A 23376-nucleotide genomic window follows, 5' to 3' on the forward strand; every position below is an offset into this window, starting at 1 on the left:
TTTGGCTCTGGCAGGCCTTGAAACAAATTGAAGAACAGAAAGGTCAATCTAAAAAGCTGACAGCGAAGTCTGGGGACAGAGCAAGACAGATCAAGGTCCTGTCCCCACCTTCAAGACTAACTTTCCAGGAGGGACTGGGGGAGGCCCCGCCTTCCAGAATCTTCCCTCCCAGTCCAGGCTTTCTCGGGCCTGGGCTGCTGCTTTGGAGAGGTGGAGGGAAGTGGGAGGGGGGGACGTACAGTCCGATTGAGATGGCATTAACTTGTGTTCATCTGTGTCACTTAATTATTGCGGTCTCCAGCCTTCTCTAATAAATGTGTTTTCCTAACCCACAGCCCCTGGGCTATCATTCTAACCGTATCTATTATGACTGAGTGTCTTCCTGGGAACAGAGCGACCTTCTCAGCGTCGGAAGCCAAGTGGGGCATACTAAAGAGTTTCCTGGCCTCCAGGAGAGGGAGGTGGGCAGACACGTCCCCTGTGTTCTGGGGACCACGCTCTGCCATTTCACTGGGACTAGTTTATACAGTAGTCGGCCCAGCGGCAGCCAAGGAGTTCACCCGGAGCCTGCAGGAGAGGCAGGAGCCCACTTATGTGCTTTAAATATTTAGGCAACTGGAGAAGCTCATCCATCTTGATCTGTTGGCTTTTTCAGGGGAACAGGAAGGCGCTAAGATAACATGAAGCAAAACGCAGCCCCACCCTGGGGGACAATTTAGAGCCTAAATCTTTCGTGCCAACATTTTTATTCAAAGAGAATTCAGGGCCCTGTTCAAGGTTTTGCTTCCCTCTCTGCTCAATGCTTTGAGTTAAAATTCTTCTTTTCTCTCCTGCCCTCTAAAATAGATCACACTGGGCAGCAGAGGCTGGGAATTTAATTGCAAACTCCCCAAACAAATGAGCAGCTGTCTCTGTATTGACAAATGCATGTCTTTTGTCTTTACAGATGCTTAAAAAAATGCACAGTGAACAGAGAACTGTATGCTTGGGGGGAAACAGATTTACCTCCTAAATTGTGTTTTTACTTGCCCTCGGATTAAAATTAGTTTGTCTTGCCTGAGCTGACACCAACTCGTGTGGAGAGGTGGTTGGAGAGAATCCTGGGGGGAGGGGAAACTTATCTGATTTGAAACATCTGTTGCTGAGGTTCTATCGGAAGGACAGTCTTTGAGGACTTGCCTCAAAGAGCCCAGAGCTAATGGATGGTCCGGTTCCCTCACTCTGCTGCAATGGCAAATATGTCAGTCATCGGTTTTCAGGGGCGACATCATTGTAGCTCTCTGAGGACAGGTGTCTTTCTAACCTCGTATGTCCCCCGTGATTAGTCTATCAACAGAGAAATGGAAATCTGGGAGGCGGTCTCCATGCTAGGGCAAGGGTGAGGGCATCGTCTGGGGCCAGGATTCGCTGGTGGAGGTGGGAGCCAGGCCAGCAATCCTGGACCAACCCCACCCACGGAGACAGAGAGCTCTGCTCTCAATAAGAACCAGCCAACGTGGGCAGTGGCTTAACAAGCCCTTCCGTCTCTGGTGCTGGCGACAGAGAAAACTGGGTCTGAGGCAGCCTTGATCCTTGCCAGCCCAAAGCCCTCGTGTGGGAGATCAGACGGCAAACTACCTTCAGCAAAGCAGGTGCGGTGAGCGCCACCCGCCCGAGCCACATCCAACTTCAGCATCCGCTCTTGCTGCCTGATCCGTCGGCAAATTTTGGAAGATCCAGCAGGTAGAGACACTAAAGAAAGTGTCTTGGTGTCTGCAAAACTCACCCTGGGAAACCTTTTCTGAAACACAAGGTGGGACTTGAGGTGAGTGAGGAATCTGCTTCTAGTGTGTTAAATTATTGCTGTTTGGGGGTTTGTCTTTTACAACAGTGGGCATGGCCTTAACGAAAACATCTTTTCATGTATGAGGGGACAACGACCCATTTTCCGGACTTATAATTTCCCCCTCCTTTCCGGTGACCCATATCCCGAATCCACAAAGACGACTCCTTAGTAAATAAAAGTTAGTCCATTGGTTTTAGAAAACAGACAAGCTACTGGGAGAGAAGGTTACTTCTTCCAAGAGTAGGTTGAGATAAGAAAGGCAGGTAGAAAGAAACTTGAAAGAGATGGTAAGAATGATTTTATAAACCACTTCCTTTTTATGATGTCCCCCCAGTACACTGGTGGTGAGTTGTGAGAAGTGACATCCCCATGCTATGAAGAAGAAACTGAGGCAGAATGAACGCTTAACTTTGCTGAGAAATCCATCATCAGGACTGCCGGTTTTGTACTCCCATTCCACTAGTTGAATGATTTTTGCAAATCAGATTTATGATATTACCATATCAAAGGAAGTGGGTATAAGTCTCCCCTCTTTTGTGATACAGAGAAATGGAAAGTTGCACTGGAATTACCACATTTCCTACAGTCTTTTCCCAATTTAAATTCTAATTAGAAAAATGTGGAGGTAGGTGAGGTCAGAGAGGATAGGACCAGGGCTCCTTGCTAGAACTAATCAGAGATTTTGCATGAAATGGGGTGGAAGGAGTCGAAGAGAAGGAACAGAGGTGGACAGGAAGAATGCCCCTTCTACTTGCACAGGCCAACCCTTATGGACTGTGGTGAGGTCCAGAGCACTGTGCCGTGGGCACTGGAGACCCTCGATGCTCAGTGCAAACAAGTCTCAGTGGGCACCTTCCCTCCCTGTATTGGGACCCTGCTAAGATTCAGACAGGGAGGGAATAGGGGGTTGGGAGGGTCTACACCAGGCTCTTTGTTGCCATATTTGACATACACCACCCTGCCTACTTTAGGTTATATTGTTAGGGAAGACTTAGCCCTTCACTGCCAGTACAGCGCTGTCCAACAGAGTCGGCCCCAGGATGGACGTGTTTTATAATTCTGTGGCAGCCACTAGCCACGCGGGACTCCTGAGCCCTTGAAATGCAACTAGTGCAACTAAGGCATAGCATTTTCGATTTTGCTTCATTTTGATTCAAAATTGAATAACCACGTACTGGACAGCAGCATGGATTAGAACGTGGTGAGGTTCGCAGTGGCACCGAGGGAGCTCTCTGCCCCCTGCAATCCACCGGAAGGAAGGTCAAGCTCGTCTAAGTACATTGCACATTTCCTTGGTAAGACTCATCTAAAACACATTGTGGAAAATAAGCTCCTAGAATTGTAACTCATGAGGAAATCCAATAGGCAGTTCTTGTGCCCCTCACTATTTCTCTCACGTGTCCAGCTTGCTAAGAAACCATGTGTCTGCAAAAGCATGCAAACACAAATTCTGGACCCTACGTGCTGGCACAGAAATGCATTTATTTAATCTTTACAGTAAGCCTGGTAAGTCACTGTAAGTCCCCATTTTTCAAATGAGCCAACTGAGACTCAGAGAGTTTCAATAATTTTCCAAAGATGCTCAGCTAGTCTGTGGTAGAGCAGGGATTTTTACCCAGATCTATCGGATTCCATTATATTCTTAACCAGATGCATAGATGTTCCATAATTCAAGCCACACGTGTACTTTTCTACTCCAGTGTCTTGCACACAAAACATCTGGCCCCCTGATGATTTTCTTTCATTTCCTCTTCGTCACTGATTTGATGCTAAGTAAAAGAAGTGGAAATGCTAAGGAAGAGAAATGTTTAGCACCACCGAATATTAATCCCTACCATTTGTATAACACTTCACGGTTTACAGAGCATCTCAATTCCTTTCATTTCATTTGCTCTCCCCATAAAACATAGGGGGAGCTATGATTATTTCCTTTTTATGGGGAGCAAATGGAAGCTCTGAGAAACTACATGATCCCACGGTTAGACAAAGGTAAACCTAGGGCTCAGCCCTAGGCTTTCTGACTTTAATTCATAAGGGAGGCCTGGGCTCTGACCCCTGCTCAGAGCCGTTGGCTCTGGCTCTAGGAGGCATCAAGCAGACTCTGGGGCAGGCGGTATTAACCTTCACAGAATAATAATGACTCCTTCACAGAATACTGTTTTTAAATACACAAAGTCAAATACAGAGAGTTTCAAGGAAGTGCAATTACACTGAAACAGAAAAATATTTTTAATCAAGGGTGCGATATAGTGTTATACAAATGTTTCTTTATTAACTCATCCAGTGCTAATAGCTGATCTAATAATGTTTGCAATTTCAAAGCAGTGATCAGTGTAAATTGTATTTTAAGGTACATTCAACAATAGCAATATCTTATGGAAATATCCTTAATTTCTGACAGTAACAAAGACATAGGTACCACCAATACTATTATGGCTTATTGTCCACATTTATAATTGACAAAAATACTTAATTTCAGATAAATTTTAGGGAAAATAAAGATGTGATTTTTCCCCCCCACCTCAGAACCTTTGAATTCTATCCATGGAATCTCTAGGACCACCCATTTAGGTCTTCTCAATCTGGGGGCTTCAAAATGCTCAGACTGGATCCTCCTTTCTAATGCAAACAAATGGTCTACTTGTAGGATGCATCAAAATCTTATCTCTAGCCTTCCTCCTACAAGACCAAAGGAGGAAATTTGAGATTGCTGGCTTGGATTAAGCAGGGAAAATTAGAAATGTTTTCACAGCCATGAAGGTGAACTTGCAAGCTCAACTTCTATGGGTTTTCCCACTATAGAGCTTGAAGTCTTTGAATTTTCTATATACCCCATGGTAATGACCATGAACGTGCCAACCATCCTTCTTGTATCTGTGTGCCACCTTCCCACCCAGGGCTCTGGGAAGTACATCCAAGTGTATCCTTGGATAGTCAGAGGCTCCTGGTTTCCTCTTTTGTTTTCATTTTAAACCTTCACTTCCATACGGATCCTCACAATATCTCATTTTGATTACTCAGAGGATAGTGTGACTATCCCCGCTCTTTCGGTGGAAAACTAAGGTGCAAAGTGATTGAGCAGCTACCCCACGTTCATGTATTTCCCTGCGGAGAAGAGAACTCAGGACTCCTAACTTTTAATCCCTACTCCCTTTTTAGAACTTTGTGGTAGAGGGGTGGAAAAGATAGGCACAAAGGAAAGGAGGCCAGGGAAATCAGGCCAACTGGTATGCCTTTAATAGGAATGGGCTTAACGTTCCCAGTGTAAACGCTTGAAAAGGAGAAAAGAAAGAAAGGTGACCCTGAAGATTTGTCATTTCAAATTTCAAGGATCACACCGCACATGGCCGCGTGCCCAGACCTAGCAGCAGCTACTGGCTTGAGGGAGACGTTGGATGTCTCCGAGCTCCTCCGGACAGATTTATAGTAATTTCTGGATGTATCCAAGCAGAGTAGCTGTCCCAAATCATTCCAGAAATCATATAAAAGAACAAATAGAAGAAATGGCATTTATACCAACTCACCCTTGAGTAAATCACTTTATTATTTTTCTCAAGTTTCATATGATGGGTGAGAAAATCGTTGAAAGCCTGTTTTTCCTTTCATCATTAGTCTTAGCCCATTAACTGAATGATAAACAAGAATTTAATTAAAAGCCATCGTCAGATTTAAAACTCATGACACACACCAGGAATAAGCTCGGTAGTTGAAAGGATCACAGTATAGAGTAGCAGGGGGAATTCTAAGAAAGTTATTAAAGTGGAAATTCATTCTCTCCAGTGGAGAAACCCCAAATACTTGATTTTAACCTGTCAAGGATCCTTCGTTTGCTTTTTACCTACTGAGAGATTTGGAGGTTCTTGAATATTTGAAGCAATCCATCACCCCCTGTCCTATTTCTCTCTCTAGGCATTTAGCAAAGAAGGTCTGGAGCAAAAATATGAACATGTGATCTGTGGGTGTGATATAAGTAAAAACCAAAATGACTTTTCCAAGCTCAGTATATGATTGTCCCCAGTGTCACCACTGAGATTTCTCCAGGATTTTTTTAATTCAATAGAAAATACACCTGTTTCCAAGGTTTAATCACGACAAAAGTAATACCACGTGCCCATGGGAGGTAGGAGGGAGGTGGGGGGAGAAACACCAAGGGCTGGCCCAGTGGCCTGGGAGGGACTTGTCAGACTTGCCGCCGTGCAGAAAGGACAAGACTTCATGGAGATTCTTCCTCCTAGGCTGCTGGGAAGAGCAATGGACTCCATGACTCTGCTCTCGTCTTCCTGCAGAAGAGGTGTATGAAAAGGGACTGGGAAGAGTGGAAATGGAATTGGTTATGCAAGTCCAGCTGAGTGTTTGGGTGGGTCAAATATGCAATGGTGACTGTCATTCTCACCACAGAAGACAGTGCCAAAAGAGCCTAGACACAGTCCCGAATCGCTCCCTTCATGTAGCGTCCACCCGTGGGGTTGATGTAAGAGAGCGAATCCCACAGACCTCTTCAGTTATTGTGTGCCTGATGGCATTTGTTGTCACGGTTGTTGCTTCTCATTTTTAGTCTCCCACGTAGGGAATGGTGAAGCGCCTGCCTTGGGTCAGCGGCCCCCACTACCCCACAGAGGATGCTGGCATCAGATGCCTTGTGTTGTAGTTGTCACTCAACCATTCACACGGAGACATGGGAAAGCATATCCAAATGGGGGGAAATGTCAGGGCCAACAATCTAGGGACAACATGGATAACATTTTCCTTTTTTAAGTAAGCCATCAGCAAATGTCACTGTAAGTGGTAAAAGTAAGAAATTTCTTGTCATACCCCTTCGCAGGTGTGAATCTTGATATCTCCATAGATCACTGCCTTGGACACTGGGAAGCAGCTTCCAGTCCAGGATAAGATACTCCAGCCCTCATCTTGCAGAGCTGATGATTCTGGCAGGAGTCAGCCTGGCATACAGACCACAGCATAACAGTGTTGCTTGACTCCCTCTGACCTACTACCTATAGGCCAAAGTTAAAAGACTGTCACGGAGAGATGCTGCGGGACCGACAGGGAATTGCTGTGTACCCATGTTCCCTGGTGACGTGCTTCAAGTGGTCCTGGGGTTGTTACAAAGAGAAGCCAGGATCTGCCAACTTCTACTCTGTATGACCTTCCTTGACCTAACACACACACACACACACACACACCACCAACTTCAAAGCCCTGCCTCTCCACAGCCCCTTGTCCTCACATCCCCACGTCCCCACATTCTAGGCCTGCGCAGACAGAAGTCTCGAAGGAAAGCCAATGAAACAATAAAGAGAATGTTGAAATCAGCTAGTGGCGTTATTGCTCAGTGTTTAACCTCAGCATCTCCCAGGCAGGCAACTCTCATTCCCCATTTGCTTTTTACCCCGAGGAATCTGAAGTTTAATGAGGTTCACACAAGAAAGACTCATAAAACCCCAGCTGTCCAGTGAGTCCTTCGTGCTGGGGAGGGGGCCGGGCAGGGAACTTAATTGCAGGCATTGCCAGCAAGCCTGAGAAGGGGGAGCCTTAAATAAATTAAACCTAGCTTCCCAAATTGTCTTTGCTTCCTTTCAGCAGTTCCCGATGGTTTCCTCAGGTTCCTCTGCAGGGGAGTAGGGAAGCTTCCTGAATAATTCAATAGTTGATGGGATGAAGCTCATCACCAAACTTGACCAGAGTCCATTCTGAGATCTCAGAGCAGTGTTGGCATAGTGAGGCAACTGTACTTAACCAAGACCGGAAGGGTTGTCCCAGAGGAAGACCCCTAGAAGAGGAGGAGAAATAGCAGTTAGAAATTCCAGAGTAAGATGTTTCTAATCCCAGTGGGCCCCACTGGGCTGCAGCCCTTAAAGACACACTGAAAAAAAAAATCTGTGCCAGCCATTCCCTGGGCAAAGAGGCAAGGCCTGAGGGAGACAGGGAGCCTCCTCCGGGGAGGGGAATTGATGCCCACACCGACACTATGTTGGGGGCATGACCTGATTCATGACCAGCGGGTTTATTTCATGACCTAGACTGATGCAAAGTAAAATCAGAGATGGTAACTACAGCAGAGCACTGGGCTGGTTGAAACAGGGGTTCAGGCGCTGCCGAGGTAGACAGTCCCCCAGCTCCGGAAGCTCTCTGAATCCGTTTAGCAGGTGTTTGGTCATTGAGGACTTTGTTGTCTTGTTCTTAGGGAAAGGGTTGGGTTGCAGTGGGAGAGAGCGGAGAAGTAGAAAGGAAAAGAAAGCCCAGGGGAAAGCTTGATATCTCTTTCTGCTCAGAATCTTTGACTTTCCAGCATGATACAAACCTGGCAGGCCTAGGGATATTTGGGATTCCCAGAGTCATGTTGTTACAGAAAGAAAAGAAAGGACAGAAAACAGGGAGAGGCAGGGTGGACCTTGAATGCCGCTGGGGAGCTAGAGGAAAGGGAGCCTGGGAGGCGGGGAGGCCCAGCTTTCACTAGGCAGCAGCATGGGTTGGAGAGAGATTTCCACCACTCCCTCCCCGGAGACATTTCCTGCCCTCTCAAAATCCATTTTTAAGAAAACATTCATTTTCATAATGCTGACAAGGTACATTGGGGATACAACTAAAAAAGAAACTTTAATTTCTATGACTAATCTTTGATAGTAATTGTGATATGAATATTTATTGAAAATAAAATTAAAAAGAAATACTGGCAAGCTATTAAACGCTAATTCTTCAAGTGGCCTCTTTCAAGAGAGCCCGACAGGCCTCCGTGACCAGCAGCACCAACCCCTCCCTCACCGAGGCGGGCATGCAGGCTGTCTGTGGTCCGTTTGGCTGGCCTTCCAGCCCTGGGCCCCCCTGAACTGTCCCATCAGCTTAAGCGGGTACCCAGATACCACCCCCGTCTAGTCCGCCAAAAACATCAACCTCATTTTCTTTCTCATTTTTCCAAGAACTTTTATGACTGGCTTTAGGAATGAGGGGCACATCGGAGGCAATAGCAAGCTTTCCCCACTGTAGACAACTCACTCTTGGCACACACTGGTTTGAATGTGATCCCTAACTGTCCTCCCTACTCCCACCCGACTCCTCCCACACGGGGCCTTTTCTTTGACGTCATCTTGGCTTGCTTTTTCCCCTCTCTGCCACCCCTCACTTCTCCCCTTCCGCAAGCCTAACTCCACAACATATGCTTGCCTTTGGTCACTCTCTGGTTGAAACTACACCTTGGCGAGAGAATGTCTGGGCCAGATGTGTGCGTGTCACAACTCCAGAACAAAAGCCTGTGGTTTCCTGGGTCTGAAATAATGAAGCACCAGTGTCATTGTAGGTAAAATCGGAAAAGTGCTTTGGTCAGGAGGACCACATTTTTCGTTTGACAAATCTGGTCTCCAAGCAGAAGACATGACCCTGGGAGATTCCCGGAACCACAAAATGAGAGTCAGGTCTAATGACTGTCCCAGTCAAGGGACCCCTGGGCTCTGTCTTCCCGATTTGAGACAAACATCAGGGAGAAAATACAATAATGTATCATTTTTGAATACTAATAAGTGCTTGTCCTTGGTCAAGTACAGAAAGCAGAACTTAGCATAATACTGACCTCTGGATTTTTAGCTACCAAAGCCTTAGCTACTACACTGCCGGTAGCAGTGGGAATGACTTAACAGAAGGTAACCAAAGATTTGCTGTTAGCAAACTGACGCTCTGTGTATTGAAACCGTCATGGTGGAGAAACAAACAAGATACTAAGAAGTAAAAGAGAGACTGAGGACAGAGAAAGACGTTTATATGGGAATCGGAGACAAAGGAGAGGGAGTTGCTTGAGAGAAAAGAGCAACAGAAGTGTTGAGATTTAAAAAAAGAAAAAAGGGGGCACCAGGTTCCGGCCCAGCTGTCCTCCCATTACCAACCTACCCCGTCTTTGGCTTTCTGCCTGCGGAACCACTTAGCGTCCCAGATGCGCTGTGCTGACTCAGACCTCCACGCTTTGTGCTCCTTTCTCTGTCTTCAATGCCCTTTCCCTCTGCCCACCTGCAAGACTCCCACCCAGCCTCTTAGGACTCACTGCTCGGCCACTTCCTCTGATCAGCACTCTCTCAACATTCAGCCATCAATGAAAAGTTGAAATAGCTCTTCTTTGTACCAGAAACATGCACCATAATATTCCATATCATTTTGCACGGGGTATTTGGCTATACCTGTTTTTGTTAACAAATTATAAATTTTTTTTAAGATTATTTATTTATTTATTTGACAGAGAAAGATCACAGGTAGGTAGAGAGGCTGGCAGAGAGAGAGAGAGAGAGAGAGAGAGAGAGAAGCAGGCTCCCCACCGAGCAGAGAGCCCGATGCGGGACTCGATCCCAGGACCCTGAGATCATGACCTGAGCCGAAGGCAGCAGCTTAACCCACTGAGCCACCCAGGCGCCCCAAATTATAAATTTCTTAAGGATGAGAGCTGCCCAACAAATCTTTATATCCCTAATACTTGGCAGTTTCTAACACAAGCTAGGTCTCAAAAAATATTACAGAACAGCTAAGAACATCAGTCGAGTATTAGAAGTCATAGGTCTCCAGAGGCTGGTCCTGCCATTTTTTACAGTTTTTTTTTAATATATATAATCCACATACTATACAAGTTATGCATTTATAGTGCACAATTCAATGTTTCTTTAGTGTATCCACCGGGTTGTGCACCCATCAACATAATCTAGTTTAAAACATTTTCATCTAGCATAAAAAATTCCATTAATGGGGTGGCTGGTTGACTCAGTCAGTTAAGCGTCTGCCTTCGGCTTAGGTCATGATCCCAGGGTCCTGGGATCCAGTGCCATGTCAGGCTCCCTGTGCAGCAAGCCTGCTTCTCCCTCTGCCTGCCCACTCCCCTCCCCCCACTCATGTGCTCTCTCTCAAATAAATAAAATCTTAAAAAAAAAAAAAATTAACAACCCATCCTCATTTCCCTCCCTTGTCCATCTTCTCTCCCTCTTCCCACCCCCATCCAAAGTAACCACTAATCTACACTCTGTCTCCATGTATTTGCCTACTTTGGAAATTTCATGGAATTGGAATTATATAATATATAGCCTTTTGTGGTTGGTGTCTTTCACTGAACATCATGTTTTTAGGATCCGCCCATGTTATAGCAAGTATCAATACTTCATTGTTTTTTGTGTCCCAAGAATATTGTACTCCATTGTATGGACACACCACATTTTGGTTATCCTTTCATATTTAGTGACAAACAAGCTACGACACCCTCTCAAAAAGAGAGATGATCAAACCTTTCCCGTTCACTTGTCTGATTGTGTATAGAGATCTACGTTGGCTCGTGGGTTAGTCAGGAGTCAGACCCACACTAATTATATATACAGAATAAATTTTAATATAAAGAACAGCTAACAAGATAGAAAGTTGTTATCTAGCATCTGAAAGAACACTAAGAGAATCCTATGATACCACAGAAGTGGCCTACTGAGGAAAGCCACCTACCGCAGCCACTGCCTTGCTGGATGGAATGGTGGTTCTGCCTTCTCCAGCATCACCGTCTCTCTGGAGCGCCCCCTACTGAGCAGCCTAACAGAGCCTTCCGGGAGAGCACGTATGTGCTCTGGCATCGCAAAATATTACAGGGAAAGGTGAGTTAGGACAGAGAAACAATAGCTTAATAGCTGGAACAGCTCATTATCGCGGTGGTTAGGGAGTGCACACGTTTTACTCTTGCTAAAACAGAAAGTTAATTGGGGTATTTCTGTTAGCCTATAAGTGTTAGTTTGTGCCTTTTTCTTTCCACTTCAGCATCTCTTCCCAGCGGTGACACAGAGCAGCTATTCTATAAAGTTTGCCAGGCAAACCCTCCAGAGACCAGCTGTTTCCATCCAGTCTTGATGCAAACAATTCCAGGAGCTGCCAAAGGGAAACCGTGGAGGCTGGAATTTCGAATAAGCTTTTTTTTTTTTTTTTTTTAACGGAATGGCTCGCCAAGAGAGATTTAAGCACTCTTCTCCATACTGAAGTGTGCTTTTCTCCCCCTACATCATAACTCTTTAGTAAAACAACCACCATGGGTATTTAACTTCTGTACTCAATAATGAATAAATGCTATTTAATTCTACTGACGATGGCCCTTAGAACAGGAGCAATGTGTGAACAGGTGAATGACAGCTAGCTCTTAGATGGAGCCCGCCCTCCTCAGCCAGTACGAGATGCCAAGTCGTCACTGGAAGTTTCTGGAACCTGGATGTCTGAGTCCAGGCTTTTATGCCTGTAGGTTCTTCATCCTGCTCTCCCAAAGGTTTCTGGGTTTTTTTTTGCTAGTTCACTGCCACCTCGCTCCTCAATCAAAGCCAGACAGTGAAAATCAATGTGTCTTTTATGTCAGGACTTGCTTTTGTTTAAAAGGAAACTATATCTCAAGCCCTGAACAACATAGTCCTCCTGCTGCTTTGCTTCATCCCGCACTCTTTTTTGCTTCTGTCTCCTGCTTGGTTTCCGTGGGCTCACACGGTGTTTCCCATCACACCCCTCCCTAGTTCACACTGGGTGTCCAGCCTAGAATTTCTACATGCTTCCCTTCCCTACATTATTACACACTGAGTTAGAAATACCATCATTTGCATAGGATACATCGGGGGCTGACACAGCATGGAGCCAAAAATCCAAAAAGAAAGTGTGCTTTGGAGAGCTTTTCCTCACGGAGAGGGAAGCCCTGACCCAATGAAGCATAGATTCCTCTAGAAGAGTAATATGACTGCAAGATGCTGTTTCCATAAGATGTTTTCTAAAATCATCAGGATGGATTGTGAGAGCTTTCCTTTTTTCTGATGCAAAGCCAATTTCAGCAAGAAAATATGTGTCGTCACATGGAGGCATACAATATCCGTGTTGCCGCTGAATACTGTTTGTTTCTAGGGTCTGCTCTGAATGATTATGGAATAGGGTAGGAATGGTCCCCAAAAGGATGCTGGGAAGACCAATGCAATTTTTTCCCTGTACCCCTCAAATAGGCAAGGGTTTTTTTGTTTGTTTGTGTTTTGTTTTTTGTTTTTAAAGATGAGACTCAATGCTGGTACTGATTGGAATATCATCTCAAAGTGGTTCTGAAAAACAATTTGGAACTATGTATCAAGAGACTTAAAAATCTTAGCATACTTTGTCCCAGAGATTCGAAGTTCATGAATCTATCCTAGGAAACAGTCAGCAATGTTATTAAAGATGTACATGAAAGAATAGTCATGAAAATATTACTTTTTGTGGTAAAAAAAATATTATAAGTAACCTAATTATAGAAAAGGTCAATTAACTGTGATGCATTTATATGACAGAATAGTATTTGGTTTTTAAGACTCATGTTATTGAGGGGCGCCTGGGTGGCTCAGTGAGTTAAAGTCTGTACCTTCGACTCAGGTCATGGTCCCAGGGTCCTGGGATCGAGCCCCGCATCGGGCTCTCTGCTCAGCGGGGAGCCTGCTTCTACCTCTCTCTCTATCTGCCTGCCTCTCTACCTACTTGTGATCTCTGCCTGTCAAATAAATAAATAAAATCTTAGGAAAAAAAAAAAGACTCGTGTTATTGAGGAAAATTAGTAACATAAAAAGGTACTAGTGATGAAATAGTGTATTTAAAAAACAGCAGATGACAGAATTATACATGTAGTTTGAACCTGATGTTGCAAAAATGAATATGCTATATATAATGGGTGTGTGTCCCAAATGTTAGCTGGATTACAAGTGAGTTTGACTCTCTTGATAGGCTCTGCTGTAATTTTCAAGTTGTCTTTTAAATGAGAAAAAGTGTATTTTAGAAATGTGTTAAATTATTTGGTTATAGAAAATGATACAAGTGTATTTATTGTGTTTCTTTGAAAACTATGATCTTAGTATGTCTTTCCTTACCCACGAAGCCCCTGACTCACGAGCTTCGGGATCAGGCCTGCCTCTCCTGTTCTCGAGGCTGACGGGGGTTACCACAGGACACAGCTCTGGGGTCAACAGCATGGGCAGCCTGCTGGGAGCCACTTCTAAACCAGGCGGTCCTGAGCTGCCTCTCAGAAATGTTTGAAAACTAGGGGAAAGGACTGATTTAATGTTTGAGAATTTAAGGATGAAATTATATGTAATAATACGTGTTCCTTTTGAAGAAAATCATCAAAATAACAAAAGCTGTTATGTTTCCTCTCAAGCCTTTCAGAGTAAATTGGCTATTAGGGGATTTTACCAGCTCCCTTTTTTCTTTCTTTCCAGCAAACTGAGCTGATGGAGTAGATAAGAAGGAGGAATTATTTTCTAAAAAGATGATTAAATATATTAGTAACTAAGGTGTGGGGTGCTTTTATTTTTCAAGAGATTTTCCATTATGTCATCTCATTTGATCAGTAAAACAGTCCAATGAGGTAGTCAGAACAGGTGTTATAATCCCAAATTGTGAAAATTAAGTACAGGAGGATGATGACATTTGCACAAAGAATCCAAAGATTGTCTCTGAAGACCTGAACCCATTGGTGCCCAAGTTCTGCTTAGTCTGAGTCAATAGGAACCTAGTATTGTATTCAAAACCGACTCCCCAGAATGGACTAAGTTTATACCTGTGGTGAGTGTCCAAAGACCCAGAGTCTTCTCCCCTGACCCACACATGTGCCAGAGTCTTGGCTGGGCTATGGATCCCAACTGGGGCCTGAACCTCAACTCCCTCAGGACTCTTACAGCCTGCCTACCTTAGACTGGCTCCATTCCCTGGAGACTGAACTGGACCTCATTTGGGTTGGAGTTCCCATAACACTGACCCCTTGTTACCTAACACACGCTCACACACACAGACACATACACACCACCACCACCACACCATCACCACCACTGCCTCCACCATTCAGAGTCTGGCTTGTTTGGAAGCTGAGTCCTGATGCTGTCACAAGGTCACAAGTCTGTTTAGTTGCCAGAGCTGTGACAGAATCAGAATATGTTTCCAGGTTCTTTCAGTCTTGCTTCTTCTTCCCTCCTTCCCTCCTTTCTCTCACTCTCTCCCTCCCTCCCTCCCTTCCTTCTATCTGGTTGCTCTGTTGTTGTCCTTGGACCTCAGGTGCTGAGGACAGAGTCGGTTAAACTCCTCCTCCTCATCTGTCCATGTGAGGCCTCTCCCTTGCCTTAGGAGGTGATTGATTCATTCTTATTCCCTTGTCCACTCCCTTTTCCTTCTCCCTACAAGAAAATGTGTTTAATGCAGATCTTTTGCTTATAAGTGATATGATAAGATGTAAATTGTTGATCTTTATGCATCTACTTTTGATGGAAGAGGTTTTGACATAAACACTACTTTATTCATACAATATGTTTTTATGATTTGTTCATGCAGCTAGGTGCTCATCAAATCCAATACTTCTGGCTGCTGCTCCCACGGGTGTAGACAGGTGACATGTGTCTGTCTTCTCTCACATTTACCACTGGCCAAGAAAAGCCAATGCGGGCGGACACTGCTCTGGCTTTATTCATCACCAAACTCCATTACTCTGCCTGTGTGTTGTGTCGTAACACATGCGCTCCCCTGGAGAAAGTGCGCACTGATGTATGTCAAGGCTCAGTCCTCAAATGACCACCAGACTGCATGACCCTAAAGTTCTTGTCTTCTAATCCCTACTGAGACAGATTTCATTCTGGATGTATCTCCAGATGACACACTGGACTCTTTGCTCTGTGTGAGTTTATTACAGGGGTCAGCAAACTTTTTCTGTGAAGCACAAGAGAATAAGTAGTTCAGGCTTTGAGAGTCATAGAGCTGCTGTCATAATTGGTCAGTTCTGCTGTTTTAGAATGGACCTAACCACAGACAATATATAAATGAATGGATGTGGCTGCATTTCAAGAAAACTTTATTTGCAAAAAGAGACACAGGGCCGGCTTGACCAGGATTTGGCCCTGAGTCTGGTTTAGCCATGAGCTATCATTAGCTGACCCTGTTGTGCAACCACTGGTCTCATGAAGGAGAGATGAAAGGTGTTAATTCGGGGAAGGTTGGTTGTCTTACTGCCATCTCACTTGTCTCAGTCCTGAAGATTGCCTACCGGTGAAAACCTAAAGTGACAAAACTCTCTTTTGCTCCTCAAACACTGACATGTCCATGGCTGACAGTATGCAGTCAATAAAAGATTACTGAATGAAAAAAATAACAACACATGCAACAATTTAAGTTTGGTGGTAAAGGTCACTGGAAACCAATCTCCTCCTCCCCACCCCACCCCCCTCAAAAATCAGGACAATTTCAAGCTTACCCTAAGAAGGAAACCATTTCCTGCTGGCTCAGAGACAGCCCACTCCTGTGCCAAGCCACCAAGGATCAGCTCCTGAAATGAATTTCTCAAAGGGTAGAGTACAATTTGTTCTTTTTAAATTGCAATATTTTAATTAAGCCACTTTAATCCCCTTGTGGGCACAATATATTAAAAGAAGAAAGGGAGGAGAAAGGGAGAGAAGATTGGGTTGGGGGAGAGGGAAGAGAAAATCTAAATGTAAACCAAAAAGATGTCTGTTCAATGAATTTTCATATCAGTATATTCCTTCCATAAATATTTATTTTAATTAACATTTTAAAAATTGGAATGTAGTTCATTCACATGATCAGACATTTCAAGCAGAGGTAAATAATGAAAGAGAAGCTTTCCTTTCATCTGAGACCCTCTGTGAAACCCTATGTATTCTTCCAGAAGCATTCACAGGGTTGACGAGCCTATAAAAAATTCCTTAAGAGATGCATATAGTTCAGGATCTTCCTTTTTCAGTTCATTCCACGCCTTGGATTTATAACAAGCACTTTGCTATGTTTTCTAGTTGTCCTACCTCTTCCATGTTCTTTTTGTCCTCTTTAAGATTAATCAAGACTTTTGTTTGTTTTTTACCATCCCAAGAGATCCTCCCATTAATTCATTAGTTTTATAACCTGTTCCTCTATTTTTTTAGGAAGTTCCTTATAGATGCAATATTAATTCCAAGGATCCTTATGATTTCCTTGGGCTTATCTAGACAATCCAGGATAGTCTCCCCAACTCAAAGTCCTTAATTTAATCACATTTATAAAGTCTCTTGCCATATAAGATAATATATTTCCAAAATCTGGAGGCAAGGATATGAACATCACTGGGGGATGGTTTTTCTGCCTTCCCTGCCTAGTTTCTCAAGAATACCTGCCTCCTTGAATGGTATAGGGTGAGTCTGTAAGAAAAAGCTGTTCAGGGGCACGTGGGTGGCTCAGTCAGTTAAGTGTTTGCCTCCAGTTGAGATCGTGATCCCAGAGTCCTGGGATGGAGTCCTGCATTGGGCTCCTTACTCAGCGGGGAACCTGTTTCTCCCTCTGCCTGCTGATCCCCCTGCTTGTGCTCTCCTTCTCTCTCTGGCAAATAAGCAAATAAAATCTGAAGAAGAAGCAGAAGAAGAAGAAGAAGAAGAAGAAGAAGAAGAAGAAGAAGAAAATGAAAAAGCTGTTTATGCTTGTTTATTTATTTTTATCATTATTTATTTTATTGCTCAAATTGTTCCAAATTTGGCCATTGGTTGTTCCTTCCGGTGGATTCCTGTATATTTTTAATATGTCCCTATCCCTCTTCAAGCACACCTTTTTTTCTGGTACCGTAAAATGTTCCAAGCTCATTTTGCATTTTCTATGCCCAAATCCTGTAATCTACCATTATCACGTAACACTGGTATCTTTTATTGGGGAAACCAAAATATTGAAACTAAATGCACTCATTGTTATTGGGGCTCTCTAAACATAGAGAATTAGAATGAAACCATGCATACCACATACGTCTGTATTTACATCTATATCTTTCTTCTCTGTATTTATGTTTAAAAAGTCATTAATTCCTAGCAATACTGTTGATTCCAACCCAAAATAACCACAAGGCTTATTCCAGTATTTCTGCATTCCTTATCTGTAACTTCTTTCTCCAACAGTGAGAAATCTGATTCTCATTATCTACACTTATTTATTCAATCCTAGTAGAAATGCAAAGTAGCAGCAGAATTGCTAACACACCCCTGTGAGAAAGAGATTTACTAACTAGAATACAGTAACTGCATTCCTTTTGTCTTTGACTTTAATGAATCCAGCCAGCATCACTGCTTTCTAGAGTTGTGCAGGTGGATTTTTTTCCTTCCCCTTCCTCTTCAGTGTTTTCCATTTTTAAACAGTTAGGCTTAGGGTGCCTGGTTGGCTCAGTCGTTAAGCATTTGCTTTCTGCTCAGGTCATGATCCCAGAGTCCTGGGACCAAGCCCTACATTGGGCTTTCTGCTCAGTGGGGACCCTCCTTCTCCCTCTCTTACTCCCCCTGCTTGTGTTCCCTCTCTTGCTATCTCTCTCTTTCAGATAAAATCTTAAAAAAAAAAAAAAGTCAGACTTATTTGTTATGGCTTGTGTTCCAACTTCGGCTTCTCCTACATCCTGCTTGCTTTTATTTGTTTGTTTACATTTTTTAAAGATTTATTTATTTATTTGACAGAGAGAGAGACAGCACAAGCAGGAGGAGCAGGAGAGGGAGAAGCAGGCTCCCTGCTCAGCAGGGAGCCCGATGTGGGACTCGATCCCAGGACCCTGAGATTGTGACCTGACCCAAAGGCAGATACTTAACCAACTGAGCCACCCAGGCACCCCAATTTGTTTACATTTTGAGATGTGTGCCAGATATCCCGATTTGAAAAGCCAAGCCTGTACAAAAAGGCCTACTCAGGAATGTGTCACCTGTTCTTGTCCATTACCATGTTCCTATTCCCCTCCTTCCCATCACATTCCTACCCACCACCTTAAGAGAATCAATCTCATTTATCTTTCTGGAATTCACTTGCACAAATAAGGAGATAGAGGTGTGTTCTTTGTATCCTTGCTTTCTCATTAAGAGTGGCATACTACAGATACTCTTGTGCTCTTTGGTTTTTTTCCCTCTTAACAGTATATCCTGTGAATCAGTTCTACTACAGCTTCATTCTTTTAGATAGCTGTATAGTAATCCATTGTACTAAGGAGATGAGCCATAGTTTATTCAACCACTATTCTATGGAGAGACCTTTAGGTTGTTTCTATTTTTTTAATACTTATAAACAATGCTGTAACACATAAACTCGTACATAGGCACTTTTTGTGTTGTTGAGGTGTATCTTCAGAAATAGGATTGCTGAACAGAAAGTAAGCTTGTGTGTTATTGTTCGGTGTTGCCAAATTTCCCTCCAAAGGTGTTAATTTTTTTTTTAATATTCCATATGACAAAATGGGAGGCATGCACAAAAAGCACTTTTTTTTTTAAAGATTTTATTTATTTATTTGACAGAGAGAAATCACAAGTAGATGGAGAGGCAGGCAGAGAGAGAGAGAGGGAAGCAGGCTCCCCGCTGAGCAGAGAGCCCGATGCGGGACTCGATTCCAGGACCCCGAGATCATGACCTGAGCCAAAGGCAGCGGCTTAACCCACTGAGCCACCCAGGCACCCACAAAAAGCACTTTTGTTACATGCCAAGTATAATGTCTGCCTGGTAGACAAAGGCGTTTGCAAATATTTATTTATTTATTTATTTATTTTTTTAAAAGATTTTATTTATTTATTTGACAGAGATCACAAGTAGGCAGAGAGGCAGGCAGAGAGAGAGTGAGAGAGGGAAGCAGGCTCCCTGCTGAGCAGAGAGCCCGATGTGGGACTCGATCCCAGGACCCTGAGATCATGACCTGAGCCGAAGGCAGTGGCTTAACCCACTGAGCCACCCAGGCACCCAGCGTTTGCAAATATTTAAATTGTGAGTTTAATGGTACATTTTCTTCTCATAAAACACCAGTTTTTGTTTGGGGGAAAAAAACAGCCGACATACCAAAAATGGCTATTGAGACTTGGGAATTTGGCAGATGTGTTCTCAAGCATCAGCAGAGTGAGTTTAGGGGAGAAAATGACAGTACTGTTGCCAATAATGAAATCCAAGGTTTCAATCAAAAATTAGAATTTTTGAAAACTTGTACCTATCACTGTATGTTTCCCAAAATTTGAAGATTTTGGATGAGATCTGTAGTGATATTTACCAATGTGATTTGTGATATTGCGTAACAAAATCTATCTTTGGAAGAGCTGCATGACTCTGTAAGCCAACATATTCTAAACGATCGATGCATTTTGCTTTGAAAACATGCATAGGTAAGAGATCCACTCGAAGGGCAAGATAGACCAAAAAATGTCATTTCAGATTTCCCATTGCAAATTACCTTTAAGAAACTCTCAAGTTCTGGTGTAATGTCAAAGAAGAATATCCCGAGTTAACTGAAAAAGCTATTAAACTGGTCCTCTTTTTTGCAGCTACGTTTTTGTGTGAAGTCAGCTTTTCTTCATATATTTCAACCAGGTCAAGATACCACAACAGATGAAATGAAGAAGCAGATGTGAGAATTCAACTGTTTTTCTTTTATACCAGATATTAAAGACGTGTAAATCAGTATCACTCTCCTCATAATTTTTAAAATATTTTTTAAATTGTTATTTTTTCTTGTTGTGTTATATTAGTCACCGTACAATACATCGTTAGTTTTTGATGCAGTGTTCCAAGATTCGTTGTTTGCCTATAACACCCAGTGCCCCATGCAATATGTGCCTCCTTAATACCCACCACCAGGCTCACGCATCCCTGCACCCCCTCCCTTCTAAAACTCCCAGTTTGTTTCTCAGAGTCCACAGTCTTTCATGGTTCATCTCCCCTCCTATTTCCCCCAATTCACTTTTCCTTTCCTTCTCCTAATGTCCTCCATGTTATTCCTTATGCTCCACAAGTAAGTGAAACCATATGATAATTGACTCTCTCTGCTTGACTTATTTCACTCAGCATAATCTCCTCCAGTCCCATCCATGAAGTAAAAGTTAGGTATTCACCTTTTCTGATGGCTGAGTAATAGTCCATTGTATATATGTACCACATCTTCTTCTTTTTTTTTTTTTATAAAATTTTATTTATTTATTTACTTATTTGTCAGAGAGAGAGAGAGGGAGAGAGCAAGCACAGGCAGACAGAGTGGCAGGAAGAGGCAGAGGGAGAAGCAGTCTCCCTGCCGAGCAAGGAGCCCAATGTGGGATTCGATCCCAGGACGCTGGGATCATGACCTGAGCTGAAGGCAGCTGCTTAACCAACTGAGCCACCCAAGCATCCCTGTACCACGTCTTCTTTATCCATTCGTCTACTAAAGGGCATCTCAGCTCTCTCCACAGTTTGGCTATGTGGAAATTGCTGCTGTGAACATTGGAGTACATATGGTCCTTCTTTTTCAAGAAAATATTTTACTTATGTTAACATGTAATAGTTTTATTTATTTTTGTCTGTTACTGTGCTAACACATGGATTAACACAGAATTTGCCATTTGAATGATTTTTAAGTGTGCAATTTTGTGATACTAATGACATCAGTCCAAACAGAAAGTCCGTACCCATTAAGCAATAACTCCCCATTCCACTCTTCCCTTAGCCCTTGGTGATAGAGGCCCTCCTGCTTTCTGTCTCTATGAATTTGCCTTTTCCAGATATGTCATAAAATGGAACTATACCATATTTGTACTTTGGTGTCTGGCTTCTTTCACTTAACATGTTTTCCAGGTTCACCCATGTCATAGCATGCATCAAACTTTATTCCTTTTTAGGGCTGAATAATATTCCATCATAAGTATCTAGCACATTTAGTTTATCCAGTCACTTATTGATGGACATTTGGGTTGTTTCCATCTTTTGGCTATTTCAAAAAATGCTGCAATGAGCATTGATATACAAGTAGCTGTTTGAATCTCTGATTTCAATTCTTTTGCATATATACCCAGGAGTAGAATTACTGGGTCATACAGTAATTCTATGCTTAGCTCTTTGATGAATTATTCAGGATGAGTTATTTCTGAATGAAAATACCATTTTTTTAAAATTCCCACTTTAATGACTACTGCAGCAAGCATGGATATGTATAACTCATACAAACAAAAGGTATTTGGAGTCCTCAATAATTTCTACTGGTGTAAAGTAGTCCTGCGACCAAAATGCATTGAGAAGCTCTGCTATAAATCAATGAGAACTGGCAAAATATAGTTTGCCAATAACGTGGTTGAGTTTAACGTGGTTGACTCAACACGTTGTTGAGTCTCAGAAACAGAACATTGAATGAAGCTTCAAAACTGCTTAAATAAAACTATCATTTTCAGAGACCTACATCAGTGGTAAAACTCTAAAGAAAAGGCTAGGTGGGATGACACAAAATTAGGACAGTGAGTATCTCTGACAGTAAGGAGGGTTGCCAGCAGGCAAAGACAAAGGAGGATTAGGCACTGCTAGCAATATTTTATTACCTAGGTCATGGTTATATGATGTTCACTTTTAGAAAAAGCTATTCTTTACCTTTTTGTTTTGTGTATTCTTCAGTGTGTGTGTGTGTGTCTGTTTTCACAGTTTGAAACAGGTTCATAAAAAGAAAGAAAGAAAATGATTTGAAGAATGACACCGCTAAAGGTAGGCAACAATCTAAAAGGGAGAAAATCATGCCCCCATTAGAGTAATGACTGTGGTCATAAAGAGAATGGCACGTGACATGGAATTATCATGAATGGCTCTGACCAGTGCCTGACTGAGGGAGGAGCCTACTTTCCCGACATGCCTTGAGACTCTATACCTGAAAAAAATCTAATCTCAAGAAAGAGATGGATATATGGCTATTTAGTTAGCAAGCAACAATGTCAGCCGTGTCACTGTGTTTAGTGAGTCACATTTCCTCTGCACCATCCTCTTTCACTGAACTCAATTCATTTTCTTGTACATGTCAATATCTAAAATTAATTTTTGTGCTTATTTCCTTGGTTTTTGTACACCATGATAGAATGTTCCTTAAAGGCTTGGTTCAAATCTCCTTTCTTCTCAATAAGCTTCCACACTTAATATAGTACTAGTACCGAGTCAACCCCAAGGAGAGTTTTCATAGATCTCAGGCACTTTCACTTTGGGAGAACCCATTCCACTTCACCTCGAGTCAAATGTGTTAAAATTTACTGATAGCCCACACTTAATTTAACTGTCTTGCTGTAAAATTTTTTTGAGGATTTGTATGACCTTTGTAGTTTTTATGCTTTTGAGCTTTCTTCATGAAAGTCTTTGAAATGAACCAAAAAAAGAAGAAATTATGGTTTATCTTCAGTGGAAATTTATATGTTGAGTAATAAAGCACACCCTTCTAGATTATCTGATTTATAGGTTTCATGCCCCTCATTTGTTATTTTACGACACAGTAAATTTTAGACAACTGATAACACTGTCTATTAACGTTTAAGTATATTTTGTCTGGTAGAAAAACAATTCATTTCCCCTCCCTCTCTGTGTTTATTTGTAAACTAATGTAAGCATCTATGTGTGTCTCTGGTCTCTAAAAATTCATTTGAATCTGTCATAACATCTTACTTATTATTAATTAATGAGTTAAAATTATTGACATGTGTTCATTTTATATTTGTATGAAAGTCATGATCTTACCTTTTTTTTTTTTAAGATTTTATTTACTTATTTGACAGACGGAGATCACAAGTAGACAGAGAAGCAGGCAGAGAGAGAAGAGGAAG

General features: G+C 42.7%; 1 long non-coding RNA gene across 1 annotated transcript; it reads left to right on the plus strand.

Annotated features, from left to right (window-relative positions):
- The first annotated feature begins 1501 nt into the window (after positions 1-1501).
- On the plus strand, positions 1502-7137 carry LOC122893539. Its single transcript, XR_006381644.1, has 2 exons — positions 1502-1804; positions 6648-7137. It is a non-coding gene; the product is annotated as an uncharacterized LOC122893539 (long non-coding RNA).
- Positions 7138-23376: the final 16239 nt, after the last annotated feature.

The sequence above is a fragment of the Neovison vison genome, chromosome 13 (genome assembly GCF_020171115.1).
Source record: "Neovison vison isolate M4711 chromosome 13, ASM_NN_V1, whole genome shotgun sequence".
Lineage (NCBI taxonomy): Eukaryota > Metazoa > Chordata > Mammalia > Carnivora > Mustelidae > Neogale > Neogale vison.